Source organism: Perca fluviatilis, chromosome 10, assembly GCF_010015445.1.
Source record: "Perca fluviatilis chromosome 10, GENO_Pfluv_1.0, whole genome shotgun sequence".
Classification (NCBI taxonomy): Eukaryota; Metazoa; Chordata; class Actinopteri; order Perciformes; family Percidae; genus Perca; species Perca fluviatilis.
In genome coordinates this window covers 33,772,654-33,787,950 of record NC_053121.1, presented here as the reverse complement: position 1 = coordinate 33,787,950, position 15,297 = coordinate 33,772,654, and the positions used below count along the sequence as shown (strand labels likewise).

The 15,297-nt window shown below is 39.9% G+C and overlaps 1 long non-coding RNA gene across 1 annotated transcript; it reads left to right on the top strand.

Moving 5' to 3' along the window:
• Positions 1 to 1,887: 1,887 nt before the first annotated feature.
• On the top strand, positions 1,888 to 12,976 carry LOC120566337. Its single transcript, XR_005640377.1, has 4 exons — positions 1,888 to 1,970; positions 2,256 to 2,376; positions 12,733 to 12,770; positions 12,882 to 12,976. It is a non-coding gene; the product is annotated as an uncharacterized LOC120566337 (long non-coding RNA).
• Positions 12,977 to 15,297: the final 2,321 nt, after the last annotated feature.

Below are 15,297 nucleotides of genomic sequence, written 5' to 3'. Positions count from 1 at the left end.
AAATTCACTTCTGAGACTTTTTTTAAGTGAGAAATCAACTATATAAAGCTCAAATATGGGCCGTTTTACGAAAATTGATGGCCAATTGCAAATTTGCAGCGTTTATTTCCCCAATCGTTTGTTTAAATAACTCAACACATTATAATTACACACATTAAACGATTAACTGGAACTGTGGTAAGAAATTGCTGGCGTAACAAGCTCGCTGACCGCGCTCTCGCTCACATACACGGGCCATTTAGCTAGCAGTAACAGGGGAGTTGCAGGCCCTCGAGCTCTGTCAGGGCAGCAGCATTTGGTTGTCCATTAGCGCAAAAAAACAGTGACTTTGCGCGGGTATGGAGTGCTGTGGTCTGCCGTGACGGAGCTCCAAGTACCTCATAGCAGGCCGGGGTCTGTGGATGGAGGCAGGCCGGGTGGCGAGGCAGCAACACAGGCAGCACCGGCCGCTGAACTCCGACACACAGTCTTACCAAATTTGCAATTGGCCATCAATTTTCGTGAAGCGGCCCATATTTGAGCTTTACAAAAAAATTTCAGAAGTGAATTTTGTAATGGAATAGCAGAGATCTGCGCGACCTAGATTCAGAAGACTACCTGATCTCAGGTCAGTTGTGTAGCCTATGTAAATGTTGGGGCGTGACCGTTCTCTTAATACACCCATGGGCGTGACAAAGTTACAGGTCTTGGGAAGTTGACAACTTCCAGCTTTGTTGAGATTTGCCTGTTTTCAGCGGCAGTTTCAAAATATGAGATTTTCATAGTAAAGGGGTGTCAATAGGATTTTTAGCTTCTATGTATGTCCTATTTACCCACCGAACTGTCGTTATTCCACTATGACAGGGTAAAATCAGTTTTGCATTCTATCACCCCTTTAAGAGAACAAATATCTTGCCTACAAGGATTCTGATTGGACGAGCCCTGACCAATGGCCTGGCCCAGAATGCTATCTGCAGTAACGTTACGGAGGGCGGATAACCACCAGTCAATGCTAATAAATGTGGAGTGGCCGTGTCACGCAACCGCAACGTAGTGCTGAGGATGTTTATGGTAAGGAAGGTTAATAATTACATAAATGGTTAAGTCATGTTTTATTGAAGTCACACAACGTTAGCTTAAAAAATAAACTACTACCAAAATATGGAGGTGAAGGCTACATTCATTAGCTAGCTAAGCTAACGTTACTACTTGACAACTAACAGGTTATAGCTAGCTACCTAGCTTAATTAACTAGCTAATGTTTGGGCTGCTAGCTAAAAGGTTAAGTTAGTTAGTGCTACAGTACCTGAAACTATTTGTATTTTTGTGTTGACATGTCAAAACTATGTGAAACAGTAAAACTACAAGATAATAATCACAATTCTGAGACAGCAGGTACATGTATTAATGCCAGAAGTGAGACAAAGTAATTGATTTACAAGTCCTCACTCTTAACCCTTGCCAACAAGTCTCAACTCAGTGCAAGTATTAAACTTTGTTTTCCAAGCCTTAAACAAGTAATTGTGTGCACTTCAACAAAGGTATTGGCATTAAAATGTGGTTAAAATTCAACACACAAGTTGTTGTATTTTAGTAGAATACTGAAGGCAGCAGAAGTTATATTGTTATCATGATATTCAATATTATCGCATATCACATATTTTCCTTATATCGTGCAACCCTAATGTCTTCTGTGAACAAGGTCCAAATCATTTGTAATATCTGAACTGAATGTTTTGCATGATGCCATCTGTGTTTTGTTGATCACAGCAAAGTCTTTGACATTTGAACGATGATAATCACTGCACACTTGACAAATTTTTTTAAATGTTATTTTATTTTTTATTTTTCCTATGTTTCAGAGTGACAGTGGATAGACGGGAAAGGTGGGAGAGAGATGGGGGATGACACGCAGCAAAGGGCCGCAGATTGGATTTGAACCCGGGCTGCTGCAAAGGCTTCAGCCTACATGGAGCGCATGCTCTTACTCGGTGAGCTAGAGGTTGCCCCTAACTTGACTTTCTTGACAGTCAAAATGCTAAAGTTCAAGTGAAGTTAAATTAAAGTGAAGTTGCTACACTTTTTTTTTGTTTTTGACAAGTCTAAAATCATCCGATTCATGAATCAAGTCTATGTAATCCACACCTCTCATTGATATGACATTCACATTTGAGCAAGGCTAGGTTCAATATTCTAATCTAACTAGTAGGCCTAGTATTTTTCAGTGATGGCATGTGTCCCATTTGACTTGAAATGCAAATGTTTTCTCTCCACAGGAATTGATTGTAAATAAAAGGATACTGTCTGATGACTGCAAGTCGAAAGAGAAATGCAACATGATTGGTCCATGGGAGGTTTCGGCCACGGCCCGCCTGGCAGAGATTTCACAAATGCCTGGTATGATTTCACTGTTTAATTTAGTAATTACAGAACAGAAAAGACAACAACTCGCAAGATTAGGAAAGAGGCCAGTTAGCTAATTCCTTTTATTAAATGACATGAAATTAAACCAGTACTCCTCTAAACAGCAGTGTAAGCACCAGATAAGCATTTAAACAATCAATAAAATCAGGAAGCGGAACTTAAAGTTGACAGTAAATCATCATCAGAAAAATCTTTTTGTATAGATTTGTTATCCCTTTCTTGAAGGTTCTGTTTTTATATATAATTTCTTTTGATAGGTTATTTATGTTTGGATCTCTTAAAGGTGCAATATGTAATACTGACAGCTAGTGTTTAAAATAGTTTCTGCAGTACAAATTCAAAATACTGGAGAGAGTCGTCTCCCCCGCCCCCTCCTCCCCAGACTCGAATTTTACGGAGGTTGCCAGGCTGAGACCGCAGCATCCACTACAATGTTGCTAGACGCTTGTCTCACATAGCCAGACATTACTTCACAGCACAGCGGAGTAGCTAACGTTAGATGCTGGCTATATTGACAGTCATAAAAGCCTGTGCTCACGCGGAGCTCTGTACCCAACTGACAGACACACTTTTTGGGCTTAGAATTACAGTAGGAACTGCTAAAAAACCCACAACCTCGCTGTCCTCTGCACCAGACGGACAGACACACTTCCTCAGCTTAGAATTAAAGTAGGAACCACTAAAAATACCACTACCTTGCGTCCTCTTCACCCGACTGAACACACTTTATTGGCTTAGAATTACGGCAACAATCGCTAAACACACTGCCATCTCACAGTCCTCTCTTCCCGATTTAAAGCCCCCCTCTCTTGACTTAAAATAACTCACCGTTGTCGGCTACGGCCGCTGAACACTTGTCATAGATTATTTTGAATCTCCGAATGTGATCACTCCCTAACCACAGTGGAAAAGTTTACTTTGTTGCATGTTTTTGATTTGTTATGGTTCATATTGTCCAATTGCAAACAACCCAGGGCTTATAAACACAATTGACATGGACTCTTCAAGTAGTTTGCTTATTGTGTGGAGTTTGGGTTACCTGACCTCTTGCCAGGTTAGAGGTTTTGGCAGTAGCGGGCAGTCTAAACACATTGTGATTCCTGTCTGTGTCTTTAGTTGAGCATATTACACTTAATCTTTTTTTCATGGTGTTCAAATGAGTTGACATGAAAAGTCATCAGACTTTTGGCAGATTTTAACTTCTGGTGATCAGATGTCAGTATATGAACAATCTCAACCCAATCACTTTAGGGTGTGTTCTGCTCTGCTTTTCAAGATTTTACATTAGATATAGTATTTATGGATGTTGTTATGGAAGTTTAGGAACAACAAAAATGATGGGTGGGTAGAAAGTAAAATTTGGGGTGTAGCAATCTGCAAGATTTGTAAGCACAGAACAAGCTGAAAGTAAGCACAGCCAGGGATACAAAATCACTATTTCAAGCTTGAAAGATTAAGTGTGTCACCACTGAGTGAGCAGTAGCCGGGCTTCCTCTGCTCGCTGGCATCCAAGTTATCTACTCTCAGTTTTGGCAGTTTATATTCTTTAAAAGAAGAACTCAAACTGAGAGCACATCAGACTCCATTTGGAAGTAAAGTGTCATCAGGCTGCTTTCCATTGTGATCCTCTAGCATTTTTATTTATCCAAATGTCCCTTACTGTGAAAGAAGATGGGACCCAAATAGGCATATTTCAGTTAAAGAATGTTAACCATAAATTGTTTGCAAGCACCCTCTTGCATTCGGAACTGCAAAATCTGCGACACAGAAACAGAAAACTGAAAAAGCTGATTTGAAAAATGAGTTAGGATTTGACCCTTGTTACTTTTTATTGCTTTTATAAACCAGTGTGTTTGCCTTCTCTAATCCCTCCTTGGAGTTTGATAACTGGTTGCATATTTATGTTGTCTCTGCTCATTTGATTTGCTGTTGAAAAAATTACATACATCAATTCATGATGTGCTGGCCACCGCTGATGTGAAAGGGCCAAAAGCAGATATATATATACAGTACAGGCCAAAAGTTTGGACACACCTTCTCATTCAATGCGTTTCCTTTTTATTTTCATGACTATTTACATTGTTGATTCTCACATATATATTCTGTCATATATATATATAGAGCCTATGTGCACAGTGTTAAACCCACACCTTTAAACCACAAACGCACAGACATACAGTATAGTTGAGTTGCATGACTCACGGCTTGCACCAGTATGTGACACTGATGGCTATACGTGCTGGTTGGAGGACCATTAGATGAGATCAGCAACAGACTTGCAGAGTGAAGAGACAGATGCTGTTAAAGGGTTATATCGAGACAAAAGTTTTGCATAATGTTGGTATCATACTTGCCTGATATTCAGACTGAATTAACAATAGCTATGTAGGAGGATGACGTCCCCATTCATCAGCCATCAGTAGGCACAACACCAGAACTATTTAAATCGCAGAACAAATCAGAGATGCGGGCGGTGATTCAGAGGTCTAAAACCAGACTAGGATCTGACGACAATAAGTAAGTACAATAAGTCTTTCCAGATGGTCATTATCAGATTAGGTGTTTATTTTTCTGCCATGACTTGACTAAAGGAGATGTTGACTTTATGTTAAACCCAGACCAATATTAGCAGTTCTTCAAGACTTGCTAGACTTGCAATGCTGATTGGGCAGGGACAGACCTTTAAGATCACTTTTCATTTTATTTTTTGTTGTCTACACATTATAAGCAGTCTGAGCTGCATTTGCCATTAAGATGAGCCTAATTTTTGATCTAACACAAGAGGCATTTCAGCTGTGTTTTTCAGTCATCCGTCTCACAAGCTTCTGAAAGAACAGATTTGCTTCTATTTTAAACTCGAAACGTCGTTTTTAAGTCTTTCTATTTTTACGAACTTAACTACAGTGATTGTGTTAAAAAAAGAATATGCCTGACTGCTGTGTTATACTTAGTGTGACTTCTGATCAGGGTGGGAAATTAGCACCCGCCACCAGCCAATGGCGGGTATTTTTTCAAAGTGACAAAGTGACTTTGCCTTGTATACCAGCCACAGTGGCGGGTGGATTGTAAAACATTCCTTGTAACGGACTGGACAGCTTTTGTCAAAGAATGCTGTTGCTAAGTAACAATGCACAATGCTTATAGGAGTCGCGTTACGTTACTGCTAATGAATCCCCAACATTTCTGGATTTTGCTGCTTCATAATAAAAAAATTCAAATACCAAAATAACAAAGGACTTTTATTGTGAAGAACTTATAGGAAATGAAACCGTTCACAGTCGGGGCTTTGACCACAAATAGTCGAGTAGCTAGTTTTCAGCGCTAGTCCGTAACACCATGTAGCTAGCTGAGGTACAGACGAAAGGAAAATGATCTGTTAAAAAATGTGGCGACATATCCCCGGTGTTAAGAGGCCCGCCGCGGAGTCAGCAGTAGCTATGGATGTACAAACTGTTGAGGGCCAAGTAAAGAAGAGAAATTCCGGAAAAAGTGGCTGGTAAAAAATATAAGTGGCTGGTAAAATTGGGCATCCACCAGCCACTTTGGCTGGTGGGCAAAAAAGTTAATTTCCCACCCTACTTCTGATACTACTGTACTTGTGTGTGTCTGCAGACTGTTGTTAGTGGAGGCTTCGCCTAAGAAGAAAATGTATATTTATCTCAAGTGCAGAATATGTAATAATGATTTGTTTCACATGATTTATACATACTTCTGTGATTGCCATCTTAGAATCCCCATCACGGAATATTGCCTACATATATCATCCTTTAGCTGGCTTCCTTCTCAATATACTGAAATGCTACATAGAGGAACCGCATATAAATTGCCTAATCTTACTCAAGTGCTGCAAAGTAGCATTACAAAGACAAATCTTTTGCATATGCTGCTGCGTAGACCTGGACAGCAATGTTAATGTTTAATTCCAGCACAGTCTCACAAAACGTTTGAAATGAGCACAACATCTGAACATCTGAAATGTAAAGTACAGTTTGTGTTGACACAAACAATTTTAAGTTATTGTTCCTCTGCCACATAGAGATGAACAAACAACACAACCTTGAGGCAAAAGCTATATATTATATGCATCCTCTAACTTCCACTGCTTATATTTTCCCTGTGCAATTTCAATGCCAAACTACTGCTTTACGTAATTATTGCCTGCATCGGAATGACTTTCTCTCACATTGTGCCCACAGCATGTTATTTGATCATAAGAGATGTTGATTTCAAGATATTTTAGACTAGGCTTAATTGCCACAATGCTCTAAAATCTAATGAATAAGAAATGCACAATTGCCATACTCTCCATTAAAACATAAAATATGTTTGCCTTGGATATTTATGGCTACTTCCATACATTTTACAATATACTTGATTTGGACAGATGTTTTTCATTTTTATTCCTGTCCTGTCTCATGTTATCAGAGCTACCCAGTCTTCCACTATGGGCCAGTGAGCAGTGTGATGTTTGGTGCTTAGCTCAAGGGCACCTGACGTTACCTGCTCAGGAGGGGGACAGAAGGATTTTTTCTTAAACAGCCCAGGTTTTCCAAGTTGATGTACAGTACATAGAGGCAAGAAATCTCCAAGGGTCGGAACCATATTCGGGATGCTTCTGTGCATCAACAAAGAGCCTTTGGGCCCTATGTGGGTGTGTAATCCCCTGCCACTAACAGCGTTCTCATTTCCAACCGCCACTTTGCCCCTCGTAAATCATACCGACTCACTCAAGTCTACCTGGCGCAGATACGCAGAAACAGACCGAATATAAGGCTTTGCATTTACTCATAATCCGGCAATGTGTCACCCTACCAAGGAGGAGTGCGAGTTTTTATCTGTGCTTCAGAACATAACCGCTGCACGACATTGAGGAAAGTGCCTTTTATACCCCTGATTGCTTCTTTGTTTGGCGCTCCCTCTTTGATAGCCGTTACTCATTATTCTACCTTTCAAATGTCAATAAAGCCAATCTCGCAGCACAGCTAAACTAACCTTTTCTCACGATGATCATTAAGATAATGATTTTAATCTGCAACTCAGCAGCTCGGTATTTATTACGCAAAATACAGTAGTATGAGCTGTGATCAAATTTTATACTCCTTCCTTTGTCTGACAACAGAAACAGAAAAATACATAAATGAGAGCAAAGGTATTGTGTATTCGGCTGTATATGTAACCCACAAATTCAATTTAACTAGTTTATACGTTTTTTAAGTTTCCATCAATAAAACTACAGCTACAACTAAAAAGATCCTAAAACTTTTGGGAAAAGTCAGAAAAGATACAATTAATTCCAACTAGCCTAAAGCAAACTGAAATTTCAGATTCCAAACTTTCATAACTAAAACATTTGTTACTCATTTGGCATTTAAGTCACAAAGCAGCACTTGGTGAAATAAACAATTTTTGAGCAGCTTACTCATTTGTTATTGCTCCTTCTTATTTGGTTAATAATGAGCTATTGACGTGCTTGTTTACTGGCAAGCAAACAACATTTCAGCTATTTCATTGAACTTCAAATACAAACAGAGAACTCTGATGAAAATATGCTATGCATTTATAAACAGCGATCTTTAATGCCACTTGAAAGCACAACATTACAGGAGGTCACTGGGAATACTCAATTTCAATTTAATAATGTTAAATTACCTTTTTTGTCAACTGTGTGGCTGATGGAGTGAATTGTCTCTCCAATGCCCTCACATTTTCATTCAGTTGATTTATCTGAGCCAAATGAGCCTTGGTTTCCTTACTCAGCACTTTTTCGACAAATGAATCACTAATAGTCAGGGGGGATTTTTACTGCCCTTTTGTACTTTTGTCCAGTGGCTGCCTGTGACCACTCATCAAATTCAAAACTTCCAGTAGTGGATTTGCCCTCAGTATCTTTAGTGCTGTTTCAATTGTCTGAAAACCTGAGAGAACTCCTGTGAGATTGCCCCTTCAAGGGCTGATGGAGAGTGAGAATGCAAAGAGAATTGTAGAGGTGATGTGATTGCATACACAGTTAGCAGGAAGATGCAAACAGATGTGGATTCGCTCTGAGCAGCGCAAATGGAAGGTGGAATGGAAGGTTTGTAGGAGTTGCAGACCTGCCAACATGTACGCATTTTTCGTACATTTTGACCCTTAAAGCGCCCATATTATGCTCATTTTCAGGTTCATAACTGTATTTTAAGGTTGTACCAGAATAGGTTTACATGGTTTAATTTTTCAAAAACATATTTTTGTTGTACTGCACAGCTCTCTCTCACTGCTGCAGATCCTCTTTTCACCTGGTTTCTGTTTTAGCTACAGAGTGAGACCTCTTTTCATCTTCTTCTTCTGTACTATCTTTGATTGCACTCGCACATGCTCAGTAGTTCAGATGTAGATCATGTCAGCTAGCTAACTCTAGAGACAGTAAAAGAAAGCCTGTTTCTCCAACTTTGGTCAGTTACAAGGCAGGATTAGCTGGGAGACTTCTAAATGAGGGCACACATGTAAGTAGTTCTTTTGTAGATTATGGTGAACTTGTGTGTGTTGTAGCAGTGCTTTGCTATTGAGAACGACGTAGCATGCTAGCGTTAGCATTAGCGTTAGCATGCTAATGCTAACGGTTAGCATGCTAACGAGCTAACGGTTGTGGTTAGCCAGCTCATCGGCTCGGACTGTGACGTCACAGTCCGAGCCGATTTTGAACAGCTCACTAGGAGACTGAAGGCAGGACACATTCAGAAACTGTATCTCACTCAAAACAGCATGGATGGATTTTTTCAAAGTTTGTATGTGTGTGGAAGCACCAGAGACACAAAAGAACACCCCAAATCCCAGAAAAAGTGATTTTTTCATAATATGGGCACTTTAAGTACACTTGTACGATTTGCTGCTCTCTAGGTACGCATTTTTTGCATCTCGCATTTCGCCTGTTTCAGTTTCTATGCAATCTACATCTATGGCGTTGATTCTGCCGCTGAGCCACAGTGCTTTTAATTTGGTATTTTTCATATAATCCTACTTATTAGGCTACTTCTACACACTTCCACAATTCAGAGTAGGGCTGAACGATTAATTGCATTTGCAATAATATCGCGATATGTTAAAACGCGATTTCCTAATTGCAAAGGCTGCGATTTGGTCACATGACTCGCGAGAGCAAATCAGTCTGCACCCCACAGAGAAAGCATCAACTTGGCACTCTAACGCTTTGCCGTACCTTGAGCTGATTTCTGTCATTCAAACAACTCTGAGTTGAAGTTTAAAACTTTTACAGCCATTTTAATAAAATGAAGGGTTTTGTTCGGGCTCGAGTCCATACATGCAGTTAATTGATACAGGCACGCAGAACTGAAGGCTCGGTTGGCAACGATTAGCTCTGATTAGCGGTTAGCTCTGGTTAGCGGTTAGCTCCGTTATAAAGATATGGAGTGGAGGAGCTGCCACTGAGAGGGGTAACAATCAGACTGATAAATGACGTTCGGGTACAGTTAATCCCACGGCAAGAACACCAGCAACTAATTTAACGACAGCCTCTCTGACCAAGTGCAACGTTGACGGTGTCATGCACACGGCACGCAACTTCTCGAGGGGGAGGGGCTGGAGGCAGCAAAAGGTGCAAAAAAATACACCATTGTGTGTGTGTATGTATGTATATATATATATATATATATATATATATATATATATATATATATATATAATTTTTTTTTTTTTTTTTTTTTTTTACTTATTTAACTGTCTAGTAAAGTTCAAAGACAGTGTTTAAAAAGTGCACTCCACATGTTTATTACAGTAAATAATTAAATAATCTAAATACTACTAATTGTTGTAAAGCCACATATTTGTTTTTATATTTCTGCAATCTGCACTTTAGTTTGTGTGATTTGTTTCTGACTTTCATATGAATGTTTACGCCAGGCTTGGTCAGTGCTCAATATACTACTGTGATTGAAGTAGTTAAATAAAAGATGTCATTCATATAAATTCATGCATCACCTAATTTCATCATCACATACAGACCTGGCCTCCAGGAAAGAACAGTTTGTTTAATATATCTAATCCTGTGTTGTTCATACTATACAATGATTTATTGTTTGTCTTTGTTGAATAGTACAGAAGACAAAGAGCTTAAAAAAATTATCGCATATCGAATCGCATTTGCAATATTTGGGAAAAAAATCGCAATTAGATTATTTTCAAAAATCTTTCAGCCCTAATTCAGAGTCAAGTAGGCTATTGTATGTTTTACTTAAAGTGATGATTTGGAGTAATTTACCCTAGGGTCCTTTGCACCATGACCTCGAGCCAAACACCTCCCCAGAAGCTTTTTTCACCTGGGTCTAACACTGGGAGAGTTAGCGTAGAGTAGCGTTAGCCGCTGAGTAGATTAGCGGGCCATGGAACCACCGTTTGTATCTCTTAAATGACCCCACTAATAATGCCCGAAATGATACCAAAGGTCTACACTAGTATATATAGGTTATGCTCTCATAAAACGATGGATTGGAAAGTTTGTAAGTACACCGGAAGTTTATGAACACTTGCCTGCTCTCTTCTGCTCTCTGTTGCTGTTGCTGCTGCTGCTGCTGCTGCTACCTGCAGTTAGACGAGTGCTTAGGGCCGTCTATAAATTACTACACCGAAAAGAGATGTCCCTAAGCACTCGTCTCACAGCAGCAACAACAACAGCAGAGAGCAGAAGCCAGCAGGCAAGTGTTATTTACATAAACTTCTGGTGTACTTACAAACTTTCCAATCCATCGTTTTATGAGTGCATAACCTATATTTACTAGTGTAGACCTTTGGTATCATTTCGGGCATTATTAGTGGGGTCATTTAAGAGATACAAACGTGGGTCCATTAGCCCCGCGCTAAGCTATTCAGCGGCTAACGCTACTCTACGCTAACTCGCCCTAATCTAATGTTATCTAATGTTAGACCCAGGTGAAAAAAGCTTCTGGGGGGGTGTTTGGCTTGAGGTCATGGTGCAAAGGACCCTAGGGTGAATTACTCCGAACCATCACTTTAACTATTTATTTTATAGCTTTAGTTACTTTGCAGCGTCAGATTTATAATATGAATAAATGATGATCTATTAAAGTGGATAAAGATGAGACTTTTGTTGACCCCGTGGTGAAATTCACAAGCTGCCTCCAAGCTTACGCTTTTATTTTGGTGAAAGTAACGCAAAAGTAGTGTAAGCATTACAATTCAGAGACAGTAATATTGTAATAAACTACTTACTCTCAAATGACAGTAACTAGCAATCAATAATGTATTACAATATGGCAATTTGCTAGGCCAATGTGATGGCAACTGACATAATGCAATGTTACCCATGTCAACCTTTTAAAAGCCTGTCTGAAAATATCTGACTCATGTTATTTATTGGTGTATAATTGTGTCTTTGCCATTTGCCATTTAAAGTTGCTTTATGAGTAAATCATTACTTAGACTTCTTAATTTCCCTTCAGTAATCAGAAGAAGGCTATGTGTTAACCTGGTCTAACTCTCATCTTTAACACAGAAATACTTAGGCCTATTTATTAGCTCACTCCGCCTACTATTGGTTAGACTAACAAAAATATATGGGCACAAAATATTGGACAGGATATAAGAAATCATTTGTGTAGTTTCACTACGCGTACAGCCATTCATCCACTCCATTCCTCTACACAGTAATAATAATTTCTTGTAATCTAGAAGGTAGTGATGAGCCAAACAATGTATTTTCAGGTTGAAGAACTTCCATGTGCTATGCCTCCTGTACAATAGTTTGTTTTCAATTCAATGTTGGGAGTGATTGCATTAATTGTATAACATTTATGGTCTACTTGTATATGGTTATGGAGTAACTAATAGATATTGATTGGTGAAAGTATATTATGTGTATATTATGTGTTATGGTGTTAGGTATCTCATAGGTTTCTCACTGGTGGGTGGGCAACGGTGGAGCGTACATTTGCAGTGGGCTGTCGGGTGATTGCTGCGTGCGGGAGGCCCGGGAGGGGGGGGGGGAGGGGTTGTACTCATAACATTTCCTCAAGGTTGGCAGGTCTGGAGTTGATGTACAGTGCAGTGTAATATATAGTGCCAATGTGTTGCAGAGTTAAAAGACTACAGAGAAGTTCCACGGGTGGGTGTGTGTGTGTGTGTGTGTGTGTGTGTGTGTGTGTGTGTGTGTGTGGTGCGCGCAAAGGAGCACCAACCTTTAACTCAAATATGTGGCACCCCTTTACATCCGAAATTAAAGATTCAGCATTCACAAATATTATGGAGAGCCTCACAAATGCATCCTTAAAGTTTCTAAGGCCACGTCCACACGTACCAAAACGATATTTTTTTTTACAGAAATTCACCAAAAACGGAGAAGAAGAGGCAAAGAAGAGGTAAGAAGAGGCGGGTCATGCGCATAAAGCTTGCGCGCTATATACAAACAGACAGTAGAAGAAGAAACCAAACAGCCCTAGTAACCCTAATAGGCTCAATATCTTCTCCAGCAGGAACACAAGCATGTAGCCCGCCATTGTTGTTATGAGACGACGTCGCGGGATAAGAGGTCGAAGGCTAGAGGTCGAGGGTTGTGGCGATGACATCATCGATACGCAAGTATGTGGCTTCGCTGTCCAAACAAACATCCAAGGGCGGGGTTTTCGAATTTTTTCACCCTGGGACCAGGTTTCAAAAAAGTGCGTCTTCAGGCAGTGCGTTTACAGGATTCGTTTGGATGATCGGACAAAACGATGCAAAACGTGCGTTTACACCAAAAAGCATTTCCGTGTGGATGTCCCCTAAATTGAGCGATCACTCTGTGAAAAGTGGGAGCACATTGGTAACAAAAAGTAATTTGCTACATTTAAGGTGTCGCAGGTAGCAGGTTCGTTCGTAATCACACAAATGACCTTCTCAGACTGGGTTGTACAATATAAGGATATTGAGTGAGGAAAGTCAGCGTACTGTATGAATGGTCCATTTACACCAGACAGATGACTATTTTAATGCCCCAAGTGGAAAGAAGCAATTGTGTGCTGAGTTTAAGAGATTATTGAAAACGAGGCTCCTGGGCTCAAGGGGCATCTACTCAGCATCTGTTCAAGTCATTTGTGACAGTGGCCCGAACAAAACGCACCATAAAATCTCATGCTCTTGGTGATAACAGTTAGAAGATAGAGCAGCTAAGTTGTAACTTACAATCAAATCTTAGTTTTCCTCTTTCCAGTCTTGCAGAGTCAGCTTGTTAAGTTTTCTTGTTAAATGTATTTTTGATGGAAGAGAGAGCGTTTGCTGTCAGATGTGACTGGCAGTCATTGATTCAGACTGCAGATAACATTAACACATAAATCACCCTCCAGACATTCTGCATAGCTAAAAATCTGCCCATACAGGATGAGCTTTCAGAACTTTTACCAGAAAAAATGAGATGTCCTCAGAAGTTTGGAATAACGCCGCTCCCCTCGTAAAACACATTTTTAATTTTTTGATTTGACGTGGGACCCAATGAAGAGGGGGGACAGAGAGACACTGAGACACTGAACAGAGATACATTGAAAATCACTTCACTCAGCTTCTGGGAAAATACGAAGGGACTTGATGGTTTCACATGTCTGCCCTCACCACTTGTCTCCTGTTCTCCTTCCTACGACATTGCTCTCTGCAACTATTAATCATTTTGAATCCAAACCACAATTTTCACGTGTGCAATTTTGAAACCGGAGGAGCCGCAATTTTGATAACGGCTAGTTTTCTCAAGTTTAAGAAGTGAATCTTGTAGCTGCCCAACCATTTTTCTTGCTGACAAATGTAGCAATTGTCTGTAAGTTTGCCAAAAAATCCTGGCTGCCTTCTGGTCAATGTGCTGTTTGGACGCTAATGTCTGTACTAATAGTGCGTTCCATTTGTACTCAGAACTCGGATATTCCGAGGTCAAAGTCGGAAATGCCCCCTGACCTCGGATTTCCGAGCTCGGAACTAGGGCAACCACAGAGTAACCCGAGCTAAAAATCCAACATGGCTGCTCCGTGCATCAACAGTTGTGAAAGCTGTAGTAACATACAGTTATAAGCACTTCTGTGTTGTTTGTGTTTCACTAATCAGTCGTACACGCAGCGCTGTCCATATTCTATTTGTGGACATGTTGTTACGCTGTTTGTATGCACAAAAAACAGCGTAATGCGTTGTTATCAACTGGTATTGCTAACAATGGCTAACCTGGCTAGAGCTAATGTAAACAATGAAAATCCGACTTGTAAATGGGCCGCATTCAACTTGGGTGTGACGTCATTCCCAGCTTCAGCTTCCGAATTAAATGGAACGCACTATATTTACACTTAGTCAAAGATGGAAGAAGCCCCATTATCCATTGTTATATTTGTGGACAGAGTTTTGTGCGTTGTAATAAGAAGAAAAGTCTTTTTCTTGGTAAACAACCCAGCAAATCAAAAGCGGCTTGCTAAACGACCAACAGGTCTCCTTTCTTCTTCGTGCATTCTCACTTCTGGTTCGTAAACTGCCCTGGCTCTTTCACCCCTCTTACTTCTTTATCTTCGTTTTGTTTGTTGTACATGTTTCTACAGCATTCTTTCTGTCTTCATCTTAAGTAAAGAGGAGATACTGAGACAGCTCCTCTCTCATTAGCTTTATCTACTTTCCTCCATCATTTAGGTGTAATGGCTGTCTCTTCTATTCAAGAGCTACATAATTATGATGGTAAAATAGATTAACGTTAACGATGCATAAGAAAGGCAATATACCCTGAACATAACTCAGTAAAACCCTGTTTGCACAGGAGACTTAAAAAGATTTGAAATGCAGAGATAATCTGTGATTTTGTTTTATTTGCTTGTCTATCTCATGACAATTAAGATTTCACAGCAGTGGGAAATCTTATCCATTGCCCTTTTCCCCATTAGTAATGAT